Here is a 20,000-nt window from a genome sequence, read left to right on the forward strand (position 1 = left end):
TAAAATGACTGAACAATGGTTAGGTTATAACATTTACTAGGTAACAATACAGATAATCTCTAAAGTAGGAATGACTCAAGGCGGTGCTGAATGAGAATGGCTTCCTATAAAAGATTAACGGACTGTTTGTTTGCGACATTACACGTTAAAGAACACGCACGGAAAACATAAAACTAAATGATTTTATTGTTTTAATACCTGCCAGTTTGATCAATACTGGTACCTGCCACCTCTGTGTGTACAAAGAATAGCTTCAACATAAGTCACGAATCAAGACAACTTATCTTTAGGCAATAAAAGAGCAAAAAAATTAATAAATATATAAATAAGCCGCCATAAAGATTATGTGCATCTAGAAGGGAATAAGTCTCTCAATAACTGGACAGGTATTACATCAATGTTTTACTGCATAGTGAAAATGCTAGCAGTGGTTCCGGCTATAACCCAATAATATGAGAACTTTAGCTAGTTAAAAAAAAGGGGGGGGGGGATGGGGGTGGTGGAGGAAAGAAGGGTTATTGTGGAAAAGGAAAGGGGAAAAAATAAGTTCGGAGAATAACACCACTGATATTGTTGCAAAATTAAATACCCTGATGTCTCTTCGTGGCGTCGCATATTTTGTAGTCTTCTTACCTTGACTATAACAAATTCCATCCCGTGGTCGTAAACTTTTAAAATTGCAGTGTCGGATCTTAAACTCTAAAAAAAAAATCCTACGAGATTAATCTGAAATTTAATATCAAAACACGGGCCTAACCCCTTTACAGCGCATGCTATAGATGCTGATGGCCAATGACGTCGAGTGATGGAGCTGCTGCCCATCACTGCTCGACGCCACTCAATAAAGCAGCCACAGAAATGAAGCAGTGAGTCAAAAGTGAACTCTCCGTTGCAAAAGAATCTTGAGCGGCGTTGATATTAAGCGGGTGCAGCGCCGTCTCCGGCACGTGGGGACAGCCATCACAAGACGCGTCGTTTGAGTTTCTTTTACAAGTAAACTTTACAGAGACGAACAAGAGGTTGAATTATTAACTTCGGTTTGTGTACCGTCGCACCGACTTGACACAGACATGGCATCGGGGAAGGAAACTGGAAAAGCGAAGAGGGGGGGAGGGGAAGATCTGAGGTCTAGCGAGAAAGGGGGGGGGGGGGAGGGAGGGGGGATCAGGAAGAAATGATTTAGGGAGAAGGAGAAAGCAAAGGAAAAAATTGCGTGGCTGGGGAGGCCTGGATTAGCTAGCAAGGGAGGGGAAGGGAAAGGGTGCTGAATGTTGGATAACTCCCCTCGTATAATGTCATTAGATGAAGGATCGTTGGAATATTTTCATTCACTCACAGGAGGAAAATTTTTTCTCTAATGATTCCAGCTACATTTTCAGAGAGCAGCTACAGGCGGAGTGTAACAGACGGACAAAAAAAAAAAAAAAAAAAAAAAAAAAAAAAAAAAAAAACACACACACAGTAGATATTTATATATATATATGAATAAATATATAGATATATATATATACATATATATAATATATATATATATATATATATATATATATATATATTATAATATATAATATTATATATAATATATATATAGAGAGGAGAGAGAGAATAGAGAGATGACCGATTGAGAGAGAGAGAGAGAGAGAGAGAGAGAGAGTATATATATATATATATATATATATAATATATATATGTATACATATTATATATATATACACACACCATGAAGGAAGTACTAGGGAAAGGTATCCTCATCCTTTCTTTAACAGTTTATTTTCAATGCCGAAGTTTCGCGACGAGTTCCAAGTCGCATTTTCAAGTTTATAAAATACAATGTGCGAACAATAATAACTCCAAATTTGGTTATCGGCAATGGCAACAGCTCTTTATGAAGTAAAAACATTTCAAACTAAACACCACATTTAAAGACAAACATATAAGTCAAAGGAGTTCTCTAAAATCTTAAAACAGCTTACCAATGTGAAAGAGAGAGCTAAAAACAGAGTGAGGGAACTAGGCTATAATCAATTTTACAGAAGATTGAAAATTTACCGATCTACCCTGTGGATTCTGATAAAAGAAATTGTGACTAATTTTCTATGTTTTGAGTCAAATTAATTATTGTTTAATGTTGCTGGACTGCCACCTAATAATGAGGTTACCGTTGGCTAGCCGGGTATCAAAACAATTCTTAAAAGTGAATAGAAATATAACAGCTTGATCACCTGATATTCAGATTTTTAAAAATATTTCACTAAAAATGACTAAAAAAAAAAAAAAAAACGATTCACTAGATAGATAACTGATGGCATACGAAAATAGAAAAAGAAAGAAAAAAAAACTATTCCCTCTCTCAGTACGGATTATGTCAGCATGGCGTAGCTTCACTCAGTAGAGCACGTGACTGGGAATTGAACGAGAATCATACATGATTCGAGTTTAAATCGTATATCCGTGCGTACATGTACGCACATGTGTGGATGCGCGTGTGTACAACTCAAAACTTTGTGCTGCCGTTTTACGCTATACGACATCAATAACGAGGCATTTAATATCGCTATGATTAGAGCGAGAATTTCTTTTCAAAATAAAACGACTCCATAATTCATACCAGTCTTTAATGAATAATTCATAAATTATTTTTCAAAAATATGAATAAATAATTACTGTAAAAATAGAATGAGAATTTCTTTTCGAAAAGAAATGAATACTTTGATTCATGCCAGTCTTGAATGAAAGTCGTCACTAAATAGACAAAAATGAAAATAAATCTTTAAAAATAAAGAAAAACCGGTAAAAAGCAGTTTTCGAAATTTTAAGAGCTTGGGTAGGCAATTAATCGATGCCATCAAATTACGCAATCCTGAAATTAACCCGCTAATCAATCACCGAAGCAAAAAATCACCTCATCAATTAATGAATCGGTGAGCTGTGAAAAAAAGGTTAATATGCAAACTCTCAGTAATTATGTGGCCCAACCACGCAACTAATTAATTAATCAAGAAACGTAAAAATTCTGATGATTATTACCTAACCGAATGGCGGACCCCGCCGTACAAATCAATCGCATGAATAACACAGATGAAAATCTCAATCACTCGACGGAAAAAGCAAAAAGGAAACACGCAAAAGCAACGATAGATTATATCGTCTAGTAAACTAATGCATCACATAATGACATTCCACAGAACAAACGAAACTGGTGTCTCTTGGGGAACTCGTTCAAAACCATCACACTTATTATGGTGCGATTTCAATCAGCTGCAATGTAAAGGCACGCGAAAGTTACCATCACAGTAAATCATATATATATATATATATATATATATATATATATATATATATATATATATATATATATATATATATATGGCTAAATGTTTTAGTTACTGATCGACGAAACTTGCTATTGCGCACAGCAATGTTAATACCACCGTTTCATAAATAGATGAAAAGAGAAACTCATTAAACTGAACGTTACCTCCATGCACCAGTAGCTGGATTCGCTGGATGGAAAATCGCGGCATCCTTTAAGAATCCATTGCAAGGACCTCGAAATACTGATCGAGTCCCATTTGGGGAGTTTCTCTTTGTGCGAACCGGGATCCCACCTGAAGACAATGGAGGATCGCACTCGTTCATTATCAAGAGAATCCAGTCCTCTTTGTCTCCGACCTGACCCCATGGGAAATACACACGCACACAGAGGCACACGCTCACACAGGGGCTCTTATTGTTCTCACTTTGTGCTAATATTCATACGAATCCTGAGAAAGGAGAAAAACATTAATTAATATATACCTCACGCGAAAGAATGAATGACAGGTTCTTTATCCTGTCTTTATTTTGTTTCGTTCGTGGAATACAACTGGTCTCAAAAGCAAATATCTCTTCCACACACGTACCAACGCCAAAAGCACGCGCACACATACACACACACAGACTGGATTGATTTGCAATAGTCAATTAATGAATAGATAGAGTGGAAATGTGCTTTTGTGTGTTTGGGGCTATACTTTTAAAATTTACGAATGAATCAAATTACTGTAATGTAAATCGAAGCGTTTCCATCTGAAATATGGTTTCTGAAATGCTAAACGTAATCACATTTGGCTATAATTTCTAAACTATATAAAAGTTCGATTTGGAGAACTATAATTTTCGTGTTAGGTGAAAATTTAACTTTCCCTTGGCGACAGGAACTGATTTATTCTTTATATACATGAACATACAGCTGTAAGGATAAAAGTAAATATGTAAACATGTGGATGTTTATGCTTGTGTAACAAGGGTCCTAAACTATACAAGAAAGCAAAGGAATGAAGCGACTTTAAGTTAACACTAATTCGAACAAGAACAAATGTCAGACACTACCAAATACATTTTCGGACAGAACTTTCCTATATTAAGTAATGGATCATTGATTAGATACTGCAAACTACAGTCAAATACCATGGTCAATGACGGAACAAATACAATATTTGTTACAATAATCTGCAACCAGAAAAATCATTCTTGTACCCATGATCCTAAAAGCTTACACAAAATAATCACAAATAAAACATAAAATTAATACAATTTTATCCATGGCAAAGGATAAAGAATAAAGTATCATATCTCGTGAAGAAAACCAGTCATTCACAAAAATAAAAGTGCGGACTGTTAAGTTTTCATAATCCAAACAATATGTATGACCCATTTCTATACAAATACCAAAGTTTACATCGCATTCCTGATTTCCAAGTTCGATCACATTCCTGATTTCCAAGTTCATCACATTCTTGATTTCCAAGTTCATCACATTCCTGATTTCCAAGTTCATCACATTACTGATTTCCAAGTTCAGCATGTGATGCAACGTAGTCTGATTTCTATATATAAAAGAATTAAATTTAATTGCACAACATTTATTTTATTTTTTTCACTGACGTTGTTGCAACGTTAAATATTTCTTAACAGATGGAAATCATAACGTTTAAGTGGAATAGCAAAATTATAATGTGAAAAATGATCAAATTATGAATCTGAAGAATGAAGCATTTAGAAAACCCCATTTCTGGTTCAAGATACATTGTTTTTCAAAGTGTAAGTAAAAGCAGCATTTAAGGCACTGGAATTTTAAGAGAACAACGATCAATAATAAAATCTACTATATCTAAAGGTGGAAGTAAATTAGCAATCAAATAATAATAATTAATATAACTGGCGTCATACCATCAATATTACTTTCTTTAACTTAATGATCTTTCTCATCCTTTTACTTAACCACCAATTTCCATTTTTCATTCTATTATTTTTTTTCCGTTTTATCACGGTCCGCTAGTATAGTGATTAGTGTCGTGGTATGCCCTTCAGATGTCGCGGGTTTGCGTCTCCCCCAGGGCAATGAAAAATCACTGCCTCTATATCATGATCAGTTACTGCTGCAGTGTAGGGTCTGCGGTGGGAGGTTGAAACCAACATTCTTTGGAAGTTTGAAATTCAAGTCAATGGCCCCTGTATGCTTGTTCCATGTGAATAGGTTTCATCTACTGAAATAATAATAATAATAATAATAAAATTTAATAAAATAGGTCTTATCCTTTTATCTATAGGCAATTTATACTTTCATACAACTATACCAAAAAACTTTGAGTAGGAAGTATTATTGTTGAAGACTAAATCTTCACTTCGTCGAGGCTCTAATGGTGCAGATGAACTTTGGATGAAAGTGGGGAAAAGTTGGGTGCTCTGCAATAAGCTGTTTTATTATGCCCTGGCAGAATATAAAAACTTAGTTTTTTGTATTCATGTTGTCATAGCCAAAACAATCATGGATCTTTCATTGACAGCGACCCCCAAGGGTTTTCGGAGGTCGTTATTTAAGACTAATATTATCTTTATGATATTTACACTATTTTGTTTATGTTTTTACTGTAATCCTCAGCGGCCTTATACTTAACACTCCGCAACGGGTTAAAACCCTCAGGGGTCACTATCTAGGAAGGATTCCAATCATGATATGTCCCATTATAGTTTTACCGTTCCAGTACTGCAATGACATTTACAAAGAAAACTGGACGGTTTTAATTTACACAAAATTAGTAATCATTGTCATTACTAGCCAAACTGCAAAACAGCTGAAAAGGCAAAATTCTATAAGCCCATGAACTCCAAAAGAGTTACAGCGGTAAAGAATAAACCAAACAGAAGAGAGACAACTAAAACAAACACACTACATCAAACAGCCTATGAAATGTGGCTATTTTGAAATTGGTCCAACAAAAACTATTTGTAACGAGCTTGAACTTCTGAAGTCCCAACGATTCAAACCCATGATTAGGAAAATCATTCCATTGCTAACTTTTACGTGTGAGCCACTTTTTAACACCCAGCAAATTTTAGTTCCGTTAGGAAATGAGAAAGTAATGTAGAAAACATCTACTGCCTTCGCATACTTTAGGTGGGAGTTATCGCAACAGTAGAAAGACTTGTTCTTTAAGCAAAGAAGCCAGGCAACATTCTTTTATCTACTTTTCATAAAGCATTACTATGATACAGCGGATACTTAAGACTAACAAAAAGTTAAGTAAGTCCTCTGCATGTCCAAATACAGACGATAAGCTTTCCAGTATTATTCACATGCGAAGCGTTTGTATATTTCGTGATCTGAGAACATTCTTCCCCTCAAGCATCTAGCATGCAACACTGCAATAATAATAATAATAATAATAATAATAATAATATAATATATTATTATTATTATTATTATTATTATTATTATTATTATATAATAATAATAATAATAATAATACTGGGTTGTAACAAGTTTATTACAAGTTCTGCGATCTGGAGATGTATGTATACATCATGGCACTGCGTGAAGTGAAAATTGCAAAATAGCTAGGGGTTTGTTGGAGTTGGCACCATCATCTCTTTATTACTGCAACAAAATATCCGAGGAGAATAAAATAATAAAGACTGGGGTTTCTAAATTTTCATAAATGCACTGAGAGTAGAACTGTAAGATAGATGATTTGTTATGTTACTTAGTGAAGCATGAGCGAAAAGGCAGGATATGCAAAAATACTAGGGGGAGCAAAAAGTGATTATGTGTGAGATGGCTGAGAGATACAGAGGTAAGCAGACTAGAACTAGTTAAAGAATACACGTGTTAGTTTGCGGATTGTGTGGGTAAGGCTGAGTGTAGCAGGAGCGAAAAAGCCCGTGGAATAGAGTAAGAAAATGAGAAAAGGAAGTTCAGAGACCGAGAAACGTGCATTTACTCTATGATTCAAATGCACAGGCAGGTGACAGCGAGCAGGCCACAACTGATAGACAAGCAGTTCTTCTTGGAGTAGAAGATGCTTTTGGCAAGGGCTTGATTGCTGGGAATTCGTTTCTAAAGCAGATTTCCTTACAACTACAAGTACGCTTAGAAAGAGGAAGTACTGAGGAAAAGAAATTGCCAGTAGATGAAAAAGCAATTTCATGGACGTAATGGTGAGAAGAGGAGTGGTTGTAGATATATTTGATTATTATCTCGTAGAAGTAAAGTTTAAAAAGGAGGGGAAAGAGGAATATTTGGCTGAGAATGTAACTAAACAAGTGAATTTGACAAAAAATAAATTGGAATAAGCTTTGAAGAGAAACACTGTAAATAGGATAGGGTTAAAGGTACTATTGTGGAAGAAGTACACGAAGAACACGCAAATACTTGCAAGAAAGGACGGGTGATGTTTGTTTGTATGGTGTTTTAACGTTGCGCGGAACCAGCGGTTATTCAGCAACGGGACCAACGGCTTTACGTGACTTCCGAACCACGTCGAGAGTGAACTTCTATCACCAGAAATACACATCTCTCACTCCTCAATGGAATGGCTGAGAATCGAACCCGCGACCACCGAGGTGATAGGCAAAGACCATACCAACCACGCCACTGAGGCGCTAGGACGGGTGATGAGACGAGATGTTCAAAGAAGAAGAATAAAAAAGAAAAAAAAACAGGCGACATTATGTAGGCAAAATGGCATGACGGATACACACTTGCGTTACCATGGTAGTCAATAAGAACGCGAGGAACGAAAAAATGCCAATAATAAAAGCTAAAGAATGAAAGAAGAGGCTGGGCTAGAGGGATGCAATTGCAGAGAATGGTTAACGATAAAACGGACATCACAATAAAAAACCTTGCAAATCAAAAGATTCCTTTCGAGCAAAATCCAGTGCTCAGATAACTGAGTTAGTAGTTTAAACATTTTCGACTTCAGATAATAAAACAAAAGCAGATCTGACTTAATGTGTGACTAAGTGGCTGAGGTATGGTTGGGTGAGGGAAAGGCTCCAAAGCAATGGGCGAAAGGAATGGTTGTTCTTTTGTATAAGAGTCAATGTGACAGGACAGCAAAATTACAGGGTATAACATTACTTAATAAACCAGGAGGATGTGTATGGTATAATCTTTGACGGAGAAAATAAAACAAGTGACAGAACTATTTAGAGGGGAGGAGCAGCTTGGATTTACACAAGGAAAACCAGTAGGTGATACAAAAATTATGAAACAGAAGAGAAGTTTCTGAAAACTTTTTGTGGTACACATAGACCTAAAAGGGTTATGATAGAACTGATTGAAATACAATGTGGATAATGCTGAGGATGTAGGTTGTACAGGTAATTTACTGAGAGTGATTCAAACTTTCCATGATGAACATGAAAAGTGTTTTGAATTTGAATGACTGATTTGGTGAAAGGTGTTCGAGACAAAAGTATGCCATGCCTCCATTGCAGTACAATATCTTTACAGGAGGAATGATGTGAGTAGTCTGAGAAAGGTCAACAGAAGAAGGTTCAATTTTATCGAATATGAAATGGGATCTTGAATGGTGCGTAGAATGACTAATATTTACAGATGATGGACTACTGATGGTTAATAGGGAAAAATACATAGAGTATTAATACTTAGAGATGATGGACTAGTGATGGTTGATAGGGAAAAATACAAAGGGTATTAGTATTTAGAGATGATGGACTACTGATGGTTGATAGGGAAAAATACAAAAAGAGTATGGAAGTGTTCCTAAATGAAAAAAAGTTAAAGTGAGTGAACAAGATTATGAGGTTAAATGGAACCGAGAAAGATAGATCAATGATCGATAATATACCTACAAAGAAAGCTCTTTAGCAGCTTGTTGCACCCCAATTACAAAGTAAGCTATTTACCTTTATCTTGGAAGCACCCTCCCACTTCTTGAATATTAAGGGCCTTCGCCTCCATTCATCTATAACTTTTTATCCTTTTCTTTCTTACGCTTCTGAACTACACAATTTTCTCCCTATTCTCTCCACACGAATGTAATACCTCAAAACGCTTTAATCCACCACTGCACTCACTACCTCTATACATGTTCAACCAATCTCTACAATACGTATATCACCATGTTGATTATTCTTCCTTTACATTAGCAAACATTTTACCTTAGCAGCTACCACATTTTTTTACATTCTTTTTTTTTTTTATATTTCAATTTGTTCTGGATAGATGGCTCTACACTTCCTTCAAACTGTTCATTCTATTCTCTTCCAGAGCTTCTACATTCGCCCTTCGACTGATCTTCCTTACTGTCTTTCTCTCATCTGCCTATTGCTATAGAGCAATGATTCCTATCATTTCTATCACCTAGATCCTTAAACAAAGGGTCAAGGATCACCCACACTCGGGAAACCTTCCCTTATTCAGTGTATCGTACATACCCTAATCAGCCAATCAATCTCCTTCCATCACCAAACCACATCAGGGCACATGTAATCTCATCAATTCCTGGTGCATTTTAATTGTTAAACCTTTCCAACTCCGTCTTTACTTCCTCAACAGCCATTTCCATAAACATTTCCATATTTAAGCTAACCTCGTCCACTATTGTAGGATTTCGCTCTACATCTTTTACATGGTTCAAAATACCTTATAGTGCAAGACGGCATTTCTTCAGATAATCTTTCCACTGGTACATTCTGTTTACAGTCACCAGAACTATGTAAATTTAGTACATAGCCCAAACAATGAAATTCTTTACCTGTCGATTTCCCGATATTTTTTTTAACACATTATAATTCCAAACAGAAAAGGAACTTTTTTCTTACACTGTATTACCATGAACGATGGACCCTGCATTTCAGATTTCAAGTCTTTGCTGGAAAACAGGTAAAAAACTAAATAGGGAGCCGATACATTTACAATCCATTATTCTGCTGTTTGTTTGTTTGTTTGTATGGAGTTTTTACGTTCCATGGAACCAGTAGTTATTCAGCAACGGGACCAACGGCTTTATGTGACTTCCGAACCACGTCGAGAGTGAACTTCTATCACCAGAAACATATATCTCTCACGCCTCAATGGAATGCCCGAGAATCGAACTCGTGGCCGCCGAGGTGGCAGGCCAAGACCACACCGATCACGCCACTGAGGCACACGTGTGTGTGTGTGTGTGGAAATATACAAAAAGAGCAAAGATGGCTTTGCAACTTTCCATCATGATTCTTCTACGATTACTTGAGAGACAATCAATACTCAGCAGAGAGACTGTCTTTGATCTATCAGTCCAGAAATCACGACGGAGTGGAAAGTATCCCTCGGAAGTATAACATTTCGGTGCGCTTGAACATTTCCAAGTTCTTGTTTTTACTCAAAACTATTTCTCCTTGTTCATTTCGTCTCTCTCCATCTCTCTGATCACCACCACCACCATCACCATCATCATCATCATCACCAGCGCTTCCTACACCATCATCGTCCCCCTGGCAACTTGCACGAGCTCCTCTCACTTCATTCTTGTGTTGTCATTTGGGGCGAAAAATATTTTCTTTGCAGTCCTTTGTCGACATGTGGACGAAGCCATTGTTACGGGGGTGAGCTCGGGTCCCTCGGGCAGCGTTGAACCGCCGACTTCATTATTTCTGGATTTCTGGCTTGGGAATCATTCTAGCACGCCGACTTTCTCTTTGATAAGCAAAGGTCCTTCTCTTATTTCTACTCTTCCTTCTCCTCCTCCTCCTCCTCCTCCTCCAGCGGCTTCTAGCTCTTACTCCAAGTAACAGTGTACTCACCGTACCGTAGTCAAGGTCTCTAGGTGCTAATGGTATCCCCACACATGATAATAGGGCGGGGAGAGATCGGACTCGGGGTAGCGGGGAGGGGGGGTGGGGTTACCACTGTTATGAGTACCTGATCCTTGTCCCCTTCATAAAGACAGGAGGAAAGAAAAATAATGAAATTCATTCTCTTATCGGTCGAATGACACCAAACCTCCTTGTCATTACTGGAATTCTCTCATTAACAGATGAAATTATGAAAGCTGCTTGACGAGTGGTTATTCGGATTGTAATTCTAACTCATGAATAATCCATCTTTTAAAAGACAGATACATACATATCAGTTCACTAAGACGCCGATTTCCAGTAATGGAAAAAAAGACAATGGCAGTAAGTTTTTACATCAGTGATAATCACATTGCTCTCTATCAATTCTCAAATCAACCAAAATTAATGCCGTCACTGGCTATATGCAAAAAAATAAATAAATAAACAAATAAATAAAAAATGAAATATAAAAATCAGAATGAGGACGCAAAGGATATTTTGATAAAAAAAATTACGGAATATTTAATTGCATATATACATATATGTGTGTGTATATATATGTGTGTGTATATTAAATAATTTTGTATGTACGTGTGTGTGTAAGATAAGATTATTAGCCAGGGCCTCATTACTCACGCCTAGTCCTCTCCTCCAACTTCATTCAAAAATAGCAGGAACAAAAGGGAAATGAAAATATAAGAAAGGAAAGTTTACAAGAAAAAAAAACCATTTCCGGGATAGAATGATATGGTGGCTTCTTGGTCATGCTGAGCAGACGGCGCTTGGACAAAGATGTACGATTTTTTGGGAAATAAGGAAAGGGAAGTGCTGCGACAGGACCTCAAGAGGCTACTGGTATCATGCTCATGAAGAGTGAGAGAATGAGTCGAGTAAATGTCTTGATATGTGCATGAAGGGTTAACGTTACCTGATGAGGCTTCCTCACAAGGTTATGTTCCTACTTTGGGTTGGGACATCTCAATAATTAGAGGATAAGTGAAATGATTAATTACCTTAGGAAACCAATAATCTTTTAACTCGAACAACAACAATAATAATATATATAAAAAATTCCGTTTGTGTATATTTCGTCTAATAACTGTCTGTGGATAATGAACCTCAAAGTTTGGACCAACGCCGACAAGCCCGGGGCCAGTCTCTCTCCCCAAAAGGCCCCTTACATATATATGTATGTCTATGAAGGTGCATCATGTTCCAATGTCATAATAATGGTAATAATGATATTAATAACATGGTTACTATGGTCCACTTGTAATCCACAATTGTCAATTTCTATCACAGTACAAAAAGTAGTAAATATTAGTTCAAAAAGTACAAAAAATAGTGAATATTTGTACAAAAATAAATTTAGAATCGAAATGAAATTCAACGCTACTCGGATCCAAGAAAGAACAACATCAAAATATTCAAGGAAATGTATTATGTTTAGTTCCCACTCCATACACCACGAGCATGATTCACATACATACGACGAATAATAGTTGCTCCCATGCCTCCATAAGTCTATTCATTCACACAAATACAAGTCTGCTGATGCACTGGATGTGAGCACTTGGACTAGATGTGCGCTTTAAAGTTTTCCTGGACTTAGGCATTCTCTTTTCCTTTCTCCCCCTTTCATCTCTCGCCGACGACTTTCCTCTTCTTCACTCTTCTCCTCTTCTCCACCTTCACCCACACATACTGTCCCTCCTCCTCCTCCTCCCCCTCGTCCTCCTCCTCCTCCTCCATCCTTTATCTAACTTGGTGTCGCGCCCTCTTCCCTGGCTCTCGAATCCCTGAAGTAACTCATTACCTCGTGGGTGCCTATCCGTTAAGGGCTGCTACAACCTCTTAAAACAGCTTAATTGGTAGAAGCCCTCGAGCACTAACTGGGTGATATCTGTGACCCTTTTGCTGCAGTTTTTAAATAAGACAAAAGACACTCCGCTGTCTCCGAGGCTCATTGGACCGGCTCTGTCATTGTGGCATTTCAATACAGATGACACTCAGACGTCAGCGTATCAAGATATGACATAAAGGGGGTGTCTGAATGAATACGTTTTTCATTCTCTGCCCAAAGAACTAAGGTGAATAATAATCTATCCTTACGGGTAGTTTTGATTCAGACATACAAAAAGCTTCAAAATATGTTTTCCATTCTTTCCCGCATGAAGAAAGGTGTATAGAGAGAGGGTTTGAATAGGAAAAACAACTGTACAGTACTAATGCATTTGTTCAATGTCTTACCAAAACATTCAAACAAGCTTTAGGAAAAATATATCCAATAATGATACATTTCTCGTGTTGTTTACTTATAACTGATACCAAATTTCTATACTAAATGTTCTATTAAATTTGCGTTCCTTCCTTTCGTGTTCATCACGTGGTATTTTTTTTTTTTTTTTTTTTTTTTGTGATTGGTTGTTTACGTACACAAGCACAAAGTGTACCATTTCTCTTTAATGAGTAACTGTTTAAAGCGTTTTTTCAGAATGAATCACCATGCAAAACGTAAATTCACAACTTCCAATCAAATGTTATCGAACCAACCACAACACTGCGACTCCCGAGACATTTTATGAGAGGAAGAGGCAGCTTTTAGTTCAACATTATGCATAACCATATAAATGCAATAAACTTTATTGAGAATCATCACCTTGTTTCCACACTGGCACTCGTCAATTCTTTCAGAGAAAAGCCCTAAAAGCCGAATGAACACCAGCTCTTATAAAATATTAAAAATGTAATAGGATAGTAGTTAGAAATATTCGTGAAGAGCAGCCATTCACACGGACAAGTTTATAAGGGCAATAACTTCTTTAGAAAATCATCCACACATTAAAATTCTCTCTCGTGAACAAGCAAGAGGAAAAGTAACACAAAGAGAGTAGTCAATAAAAAAAAAAATCGATAAACAAAAATAACTACGTAAGTGAAGAACAATTTAAATGTGAAAACAAAAAGGTACCTGGCACTTTCAAAGTTTCAGCTTCTGAGACTAATGATTAATATCACTTACTACCTGGATTACTATTCCACAGCTTCACAGTAAGAGGAATGAAAGAGTCCTGGTGCGAGATGGGAACAATGGACAATGGGGACTGGCCGGTGGTGGCCTGTGTTGTTGGCACCTATAGCGATTCCAACTGCACGATCATGGCTAACTTTAGCCTTCAATAATACAAAAACTACTAAGGTTACAGGGCTGCAATTTCATATGTTTGATGACTAGAGGGTGGATGACCAACGCACCATTTGCAGCCCTCTAGCCTCAGTAGTTTTTAAGACCTGAGGGCGGACAGACAAAGCCTTCACAACAGTTTCCTTTTACATCAAACTAAAAAGTGATACTATTGATAATGATATGATCAATGACACTGGATTCATTGGCATCACTGTTTCCCCTAATTGTCTCGGTACAAAATCACAAATTCATCCCAGACAGAGATAAAGATAAATATAAGGATACAGCAGAGACTTACATCTCATGTATGAGAACTAATTATGAGACCGTCTTTCGCAAGGATCTTTGCGGTGATAATTAGGGCGTATTTGACGCCTGCTCACCGACTTCTCTGCTGCTGAATGGAAGAAAAGATGTAACAAGTTTCGGAAAATCCTTAAAGAAAGGATAACTGTACGAATGGTGAGGAAAAAAGTAATGCATGCACACACACACACACACACACACACACACACACACACACACATATATATATATATATACATATATATATAATATATTTATATTTTAATATACTATATAATTTATATATTTATATTTAATATTATATATAGAGTGAGAAGAGAGAAGTGATAGAGAGCGAGAGAGAGAGAGAGAGAGATGAGTGAGAGGAGAGAGGAAGAGAGAGAGTAAAACCAGTACTTGTTCATAAAACATCCATCCTTTATTTTGTTATGATGTTATATGTATAAGTAATGGTTTTACTATTATATATATATATATATATATATAGTATAGATATATATATCTATATATATATATATATAATATATATATATAGCTCTTCCTTACTATTATTCCCGGTATTCAATAGTCTAACTAGGTCACTGAATTATAACAATAATTCTGATATGGTTGTCCTGGAAGACTTGTTTTTTTAAAATAGAATATAATTCGAAAAGGAAATTGAAACTCTGTAAAAGTTCAATGTGATACGCGTATATATTGAAGATTTTGACAAAGTTTCCCTAAAATGATTTTCTTCCAAAAACTTGATATTCGCATATATGACCAGTTCGGAGACGAACTAAAATCATTCTAACGTGGTGAGCTTTTAGATGTGAACCTGGCAGCGATCCATCACAGTTCACTAAATAAAATGCGCTTTATTCGCTATGAATGTAAAATTATACAAAATGGTTTTAACATAACGTGCGTAAATCTCTCCGCTCACTCCCTGGCAAGGCGAATGTCCTACCGTTACGAGCGCGTATGTAAGTGCGCCATCATTTAAGCAGTATTTGCCATGATTTTTTCACGGTAACCGAACATTTCGATGCGAGGGACATGAATTTCACTTTGTTATTGCCCGTCTACAAGCAAACGGGGCAATGAATCTCAATCCAGACCGGAAGAAATGAGAGTAAATTCATGATCACGATGACTGCTATTCTGTTATTGAATTCTTAATCTTGGTCCGAAATATGGGGAGAGAGAGAGAGAGAGAGAGAGAGAGAGAGAGAGAGAGAGAGAGAGAGAGAGAGAGAGAGAGAGAGAGATATTGAACTTTAATATCTTTACCACATGAAACGCTGTTTCAGGAGAAACGAATATCGGAATAAGGATTACATCTTCGAAGTCCACCCATTTTTAATAAAACAATGGTGCATCGTATGAAAGCGAAATGACCACTCGTCGACTGACCTTAGGTCACCTAATTAAATCAAGGGTTAACAAAGGCAAGTTTGGTTCGGGGATACATGCTCATATCGCTTTAGCCTCGCCCGATATTCGAACTCAGGATCTCGGTCTTGCGAGGAGAATATATACGTCACTAATTACACCACTAAACCCTACGGGAGAGTTGAACCTCATAATTCGTACCAGATGGGAAAAGTTCCTAAAGCAGAGAGAGAGAGAGAGAGAGAGAGAGAGAGAGAGAGAGAGAGAGAGAGAGAGAGAGAGAGAGAGAGAGAGAGAGAGAGAAAGAGAGAGAGAGAGAACCATTTACTAACCATGCACAACTGGAACAGCTACTATGCAAAACGAGATAGAAAGGCAACGAGGCAGATGAAATATATTTACTTAAGGTCCTTTTTTTTTTTAAATAGCAAGCTTTTACACTTAAGAGAAAATGACATCTAACTTGTTGAAAACAATAAACCATCTTATTTTCCCGAAATGATAATAAAAAATAATGATACAATTCCTTGATAATTTTGCGAAACCAATCAATATCACGATGTACGATGACGGTGCAGTCAAAGCAAAACGTACGTCTTATTATTCACAATTCATGAAAAACGACGGAATGAATAAATCTCATACTCTGAGAGTCATCTCCTTCCTCGATTTCCTTGCGCAATTCTGTCAAGATCACCTAACCCCGACTATTCTCCCAACCCACCTCTGACCCAACCCCATCCTCAACCTCTAACCCCATCACTCCCTTGAAAAAGAAACATGCCCTTGTACCTCTTCGACTGAAGGACTTATTAAAGGACAGCGCTCATTTCCAAATCCAGAATCTCTCAGAGCACGAAGCACCTAAGACCTGAGGCCATGTCAAATATCCAAAACTTTTGTCAGGGGCGACCCTTTATTGGACGTCTCGACCACCTTAAGGGACGGCTGCGACATCAACGGGGTTCGTATCGACAAAGGGACGTGGAAGACGATCGACACGTCGCTCAGGGAGGGCCAAATGCAACGAAAAGGACGAAACGTCTGGCTTAAAGAGGTCGCCTCTGAGGTTCTCAAATTTCAAGCAAGCTCGACGCGAGCCCTCAGACTCTCCTCCAGTCTCCCGGCTGTGGAGTGTTTTCTAACAATGGGGACATCAAGAGGCCCCACCGGCATCTCTGCCTCTTGACTCCTAATCCGGCGACCTCTCACTCTCTCTCAATACGTGATGCGATCTGAGAAACTGCCAGGGTCGTCCTCGCTCGGGTTGGGTCCTCTCCTACACATCGATAGACTCGAGAGCTGGTTCGAGGAAAAGAAGCTTAGCTTTCGAGACTTTGGGAATTATATACATTCCGCATCGCCCTCGTTCCTCCATTCACATTCCTCCACTGCTCCTGGACGTCTCTTATTCGTCACTTTTTTTATTATTATTACCATCGAAAATGCAAACATTTTCTTTCCCAACACATGCGGCATGGGTGTGAGAGAGAGAAGAAACATAAATTCCATAATGACATTTCTCCCGATGACATCTTAGTAATTCTAATCTGCAAGTTAAGGCTCCCGGACAATTACAAACGGAAAGACGAATTCACCAATGAAGCAATATTTACATTGGAAAAGGGGGCTAAACGAAAATATACGAAGAGAAAGAATATCGCTCGGTAAACCATCAAGTTACAAGGGCAGGCAATGAATAATACAGCAACCACTCCCTTATAGAGCTCAAAATAAAAGAGGGTCATCAGTAAATATGCAGATGAGTACTTAAGCACTGAGGTCATCACATCTTGTACGATGCTCGTACACAACTGCAATTAACGACGACAAACTCTGAGGAACAACAACCACTGATGATGTCATTAATGAGAATCAACTGCTTAACTGATTATGGGAAGACATGCGCAAGAGTAAGGGCAGTAATAAGAATAATAATAATGATGATGACAGGAAAAAAGGGACAAGGATCATTGTGCATCAAAGAAAGGAGCTTGAAATGCAATGCTCTCTCTCTCATTATATCATCATTATCACCCGTCATCATCAGTGGCCTGTCCGCAGGCAGGTCCTTGGTATCCATCAACTCTTCTCCCCTATTCACGTTCTCAATTCTTCCCTCTTTTTTATAACTTACGCTAGATTCCTCAAACATTCACAGCCATCCTCTTTTCTTCTTGACTTCTATTCTTTCTTCGATCACTTATTACGGGTGGTTTTCCAGCCGAATATATTGCAAATATATTGTGTTTTCAATTCTCTACTCTCTCGTCGTTGCTGTAGGTAGGCCCTCATACGCAATCCCGCCTACTCATTTCATTTTTTTTTAATTCGTCTCCAAGCTCTTGTTTCAAACACTTGTAATGTGAAGTTGACTTTTAAGTATCTCGGTATCAAATTTAGACATTTGTGACATACTTAAACTCATCCAACTCTTATACTATGTCACAATCCAAGAGGATCTCTATCACCTCTCACTTGATCATATTAAACTGTATAATGTGCAATATATATATATATATATATATATATATATATATATATAAATATTATATATATATATATATATATATAAAACTATGTCTTTGTATACACGTGTTTAAATTTTGCAATTTTCCTATACATTAAGTATTTCACTTTTTCAACTTCGAACTCTCTATTTTGCTACTCTTCAGTCCTGGTCTCATAATAGTATTGCAGTACTGAACGTCTTCGAACCTTTGTTCATTCACGAACACTCTCAGCTCTATACTCTCTTGGTTTAGGTTTCAATTAGGGTTTGAATGAACGTATCACCAAGTTAACAGAGACGCAAACGCATGCAAATAAACATACTTACACTTTGGCTTTTAAAGTTTTCCATACTGACATTACTAAAAAGGCAGCAAGATGAACTGAGTTCCTCTCTAATATTTAAACACATACACACATACATACATACATACATACGTACATACATACATACACACACACATATATATATATATATATATATATATATATATATATATATATATATATATACAAAGATATATGCCACGAAGGAAAAATAAACGAAGGAGGATCTGCATTTTTCCTTCGTGGCATATATCTTTATTTATGGATTTATCACGTTCCTAACTTTCGTGATTCAGTTATACTATAATATATATATATATATATATATATATATATTATATATATATATGATATATCTATATATATATATATATATGTGTGTGTGTGTGTGTGTATGTGGGTATGTAAACTTGAACATTATAAACCGCACTGTATATAAGAAAGATATGAGAAGACAATACATCTCCGTATATATATAATATATATATATATATATATATATATATATATATATATATATATATATATATATATATTATAAATCACTACTTTAAGATGCACTAATAGAAATAGTGTTCATTTAGGAAGACAAATTACATTCAAGACCAGGAATTATTCGAATTACAAACTTTCAATCAGTTGCATAAACCAAATATTATATTCTTAAGTGCACTAATAATTTTCAATTCTTCTGTGAAGCAGCTGTTACTTCCTTATTAAATTTAAACTGTGTGTGTGTGTGTAGGAGAAAGAGAGAGAGAGAGAGGAGGGAGAGAGAGAGACGAGAGAGGAGAGAGAGAGAGATCGGAACCCTTTTAAGTAACAACTTAAAGTGACCCTCTTCACCTTCTTTATACATATATTCCACGTATTCGACTGAACGATCCATAAGATTCAGTAAACGTGTCGTAATGTATTCGGTTACGTATGTTCGCCCACGTAAGTAGCAGGAGGATCAAGGAGGCTATAGCGAGGGCCCATAGAGGATCCTGAGTGGCTCCCTCAACTTCCATAAAAGGACGGGATTCTAATGAGACGTTACTAAGTGGTGATGGAGTATTCATTCAACATTAAGGTCATCGGCGTCTCACTTCTTCCTATTCAATGAGAATGAGACACATCGTATGTCTTTTCAAATGGCTGTTTTTTTTATTTCTTTTATTTTCCTTATATTCCTTATTCT

The sequence above is a fragment of the Macrobrachium nipponense genome, chromosome 27 (genome assembly GCF_015104395.2).
Source record: "Macrobrachium nipponense isolate FS-2020 chromosome 27, ASM1510439v2, whole genome shotgun sequence".
In the NCBI taxonomy this organism is placed as follows: domain Eukaryota; kingdom Metazoa; phylum Arthropoda; class Malacostraca; order Decapoda; family Palaemonidae; genus Macrobrachium; species Macrobrachium nipponense.